The 4,433-nt window shown below is 44.0% G+C and overlaps 1 pseudogene; it reads left to right on the forward strand.

Annotated features, from left to right (window-relative positions):
- The first annotated feature begins 4,088 nt into the window (after positions 1–4,088).
- LOC126425352 (5S ribosomal RNA) lies at positions 4,089–4,206 on the forward strand (annotated as a pseudogene).
- Positions 4,207–4,433: the final 227 nt, after the last annotated feature.

The raw sequence follows: 4,433 nt of genomic DNA on the forward strand, positions 1-4,433 counted from the left end.
GAAGAGGATCGGGCCTTAAGAGAATAGCTCTCGTACTTTTTAACGACAGTATTTGGTGTCTCAGTTTCTACTTCCTGGAGTTGGACGACAGCCAGAATTTTATCAAAAATGGACAAACAACATGGCAGTATCTTTCTGGAATAAAAATCTTTCAGCTGTACATAAACTTTTAGGGGAACACGATCGGTTTCGTGATTTCAGCTCTCATTTTCAGACGTACATCTGCAAAATGATAAAAAAAAAAAACCTGAAGATCTGGTTAGAAATCACGAAACCTATCGTGTTCCTATAAAAGTTTATGTATAGCAGAAGGAAGTCAGTACTAAGACTAAGGTATCTGTGCACCGTTCAATCTTTCGACCAACTTTGTTGTATGGGAGCGAAAGCTGGGTGGATTCAGGTTACCTCATCATTAAGGTTGAGGTTACCGATATGAAAGTAGCTAGGATGATTTCAGGTACTAGTAGATGGGAGCAATGGCAGGAGGGTGTCCACAGTGAGGAAATCAAAGACAAACTGGGAATGAACTCTATAGATTTAGCAGTCAGGGCGAACAGGCTTAGATGGTGGGGTCATGTTACATGCATGGGAGAAGCAAGATTATCCAAGAGACTCATGGGTTCAGCAGTAGAGGGTAGGAGGAGTCGGGGTGGACCAAGGAGAAGGTATCTGGATTCGGTTAAGAATGATTTTGAAGTAATAGGCTTAACATCAGAAGAGGCACCAATGTTAGCACTGAATAGGGGGTCATGGAGGAATTTTATAAGGGGGACTATACTTCAAACTGAACGCTGAAAGGCATAATCAGTCTTAAATGATGATGATGATGATAGCTGAAGGCGATTTATTTCAGAAACATGGATAACTTTAGTTGCAGTTGCCCTCAATAAAAAACTATTTGTCATATGGCAGTAAATGCATGACTATGGTAAGACTGCAGGTGGTAAAGTTTAAGAGTGGACCCGAAAGGTAACTGACGAGTACTGCTCTAGGCGTCTATCCTCGCCTTTACAAGCTCATATTGACTTACTTATCGGTAGGGAGACCTACAGCTGAACAAATACCAAGTAAATGTTGTTACAACTCATTCCTTTACTCAAAACAAAGTGAACTACCAGAAGTCTTTTAAAGGGGGGTACACAGAGGGCTTACCCGTCGTCACAAGGAACACAGATTTCGCATTTGCACGGAGATCAAAAATACGAGGGTTATTCCAAAAGTAAGGTCCGGTTATAAAAAAAAAATCAAAACTAAAATGTTTTTTCAAAACAATTGTTTTATTTACATTCCTTACATCTTTATCTATTTTTCTACATAACTTCCATACTTATTTAAACATTTGTCACATCGTTCAACAAGCTTTTGAATGCCCATGTTATAGAAATCGGCCGCCTGTGACGATAACCAGTCCTTAACTGCTTCTTTCACTTCATCATCTGTGTCGAAGCGCTTGCCGCTGAGAAACTCCTTTAAGTAACGGAACAGGTGGAAATCACTTGGCGCCAGGTCCGGACTGTAAGGAGGATGGTCCATCTGTTCCCATCCAAATTTCTTGATCAGAGCTTGCGTTTCATTTGCAGTGTGGGGTCTGGCATTGTCATGCAACAACAAGATTCCAGACGACAAAAGACCACGTCGCTTATTCTGGATTGCACGTCGAAGTTTAGTCAGGGTAGCGCAGTAGGCGGCTTTATTAATCGTTGTTCCTCTCTCCATAAAGTCGACTAACAATACTCCACGTCTATCCCAGAACACAGGCGCCATAACCTTACGTGTTGAGATTGTCTGCTTTGCCTTGACCTTGACTGGCGATGACGTGTGACGCCATTGCATTGACTGACGTTTAGACTCTGGAGTGATGTGAGAAACCCATGTCTCATCCCCTGTGACAACATTGTCTAAAAGACTGTCACCTTCCTTATGATATCGCTCCAAAAAATCAAGAGCAAAAGCCATTCTTTTCATTCGTTGGGGCTCAGTAAGCAGCCTGGGAACCCAACGGGCACACAATTTGTGAAACTTCAAATGTTCAGACACAATTCTGTACAAAGTTGTTCTACTCACATTCGGAAAATGCATGTCTACGTCTGTAATAGTGAATCGGCGATCTTCACGAATTTTTTTGTCAACCGCATTGACCAAATCGTCTGAAATCATTGATGGTCGGCCACACCGTGGTTCATCGTGCACATTATCCCGTCCTTCATTAAAAGCTCGCACCCACTTGCGCACTTTACTGTCGCTCATTATGTTAGGACCGTACACTTCAGTAATCTGCCGATGGATTTCCGCCGCTGAATTGTTTCTTGCAGACAAGAACCGTATCACTGCCCTTACTTCACAATCGGCGGGCTGATCAATTGTCTTAAACATTGTAAAGTGACACTGTGAACTACACTCAGCAACAGTAACAAAGCGAATGGCGGCGTTTGACGCGCAAGGCTTGCCGGGAGTCGGCGCGCATGCGTGTTTTGTCATTGGCGCCAAATTTCAATAGTTACGGCGAATCGGACCTTACTTTTGGAATAACCCTCGTAGTTTCAAAACCGAAAGTAATACATCGTTCTGCAGGTTCTTAAACTGTGATGAACCTTGGATAAATCATTTTGAGCTGGAATTCAAGCGTTAGGGTATGCAATGGAGACATCCAGAATCGCTTGTCCGTAAGAAACTCAAAACGCATCATCGGCTGGTAAGGTCATTTTGACCATATTTTTGCAGTGCCCATGGCCTCATTTTCTGTAATACTTTGAGAGAACAAGAAACCATTTGTATCCTTTACTACTTCACCACAACTGACAACGAAATGAAGACCCCGCTGGCGAGGAAATACCCGGGACGGCATAGATTCGTCTGCAAGATAACGCTCGATCTCGTTTTCGCCACAGCTGTACAGCTGACACCGGAATACTACTTGCAATGTGCGTCGAGAGCTTTGGAGGTCCTACAACACCCTCGTTGTAGTCTTCTCTTTGCCTTTCTGGAATTTTATCTGTTTGGTCCGATGAATGACCAATATAATGAAAGAACTATTGTGTCGAAAATTAATACTCTAGATCAGTGTGTTTCATCACCAAAAATGGCCATAAAATTTCCCTCGTTCGAAGATCGAGTGACGTTCAAGCCCTCATGTGCAACATTTGCAACAAGCTGTCAAGGGTCAAAGTCGACCAATATTTAATTCATTGGTGAGCTTCTTAATGCACTTACGGTTTGCGTGCCTTTCTTCTACAGGGTCTTTGCTTAGGAAGGGATTTGAAATAAAAAATATTTCTGCGAGATAGCAGCACCATTTGTTATAGGTTGTTATTCATTTCTCTCTAACTGATGTTCATTGGGAGATTAATTAGGAGTTTCTGTGGGACGGCCTTTAGGTTCCTCAACATGGGCATGAGAATTGTCAGTTCTGACACTGTTCGTAACAAGAACACTAGCAATGATTTCCGCCACAACAAATCATGCTCGTTATGTACAAGGGAATCATAAGGCTTAATAATTGGAATTCGTTAACTGCATTAGTGAGTGTAGATGGTTTGCTACAAACCATGCCCAATAGCTGACAAGCCACCAACTTGCAACTTTCATCTTGAATCACATGGGTACGTAGAAAGTCTCCGATGGGACTGGACTGGAAGGCAACCAAAACAACCGGCCAAAGTGGCCGTGCGGTTCTAGGCGCTGCAGTCTGGAACCGCGAGACCGCTACGGTCGCAGGTTCGAATCCTGCCTCGGGCATGGATGTGTGTGATGTCCTTAGTTAGGTTTAACTAGTTCTAAGTTCTAGGGGACTAATGACCTCAGAAGTTGAGTCCCATAGTGCTCAGAGCCATTTGAAGCAACCAAAACACAAACTGTGTGAGTTGGTCATGTATAGCAAAGGATAATCAAATATCTACTCTGTTACTCTACAAGGGAACATTCTGGATGTCTTGAAAGTTATAATACGTCAGACTATGTTTATGACAATTACCCAATGCACACTGAATCGCAGAACTGATGCAAAGAAGCATTCATACCACTTGTGTTCTGGTGCCATGTATAGGTATGAAACAACACAAAATGATTAGTTTTCTTACCCCCATTATTTAGGCAACGGTTTTGCCGCAGTGGATGCACCGGTTCCCGTGAGATCACCGTAGTTAAGCGCTGTCGGGCGTGGCCGGCACTGGGATGGGTGACCATCCGGGCCGCCATGCACTGTTGCCAGTTTTCGGGGTGCACTCAGCCTCGTGGTGCCAGTTGAGGAGCTACTCGACCGAATAGTAGCGGCTCCTGTCAAAGAAAAGCATCATAACGACTGGGAGAGCGGTGTGCTGACCACACGCCCCTCCTATCCGCATCCTCCACTGAGGATGACACGGCGGTCGGATGGTCCCGGTGGGCCACTCGTGGTCTGAAGACGGAGTGCTTTACCCCACTACTTAGCTGGCTTT

The sequence above is a fragment of the Schistocerca serialis genome, chromosome 10, assembly GCF_023864345.2.
Source record: "Schistocerca serialis cubense isolate TAMUIC-IGC-003099 chromosome 10, iqSchSeri2.2, whole genome shotgun sequence".
Classification (NCBI taxonomy): Eukaryota; Metazoa; Arthropoda; class Insecta; order Orthoptera; family Acrididae; genus Schistocerca; species Schistocerca serialis.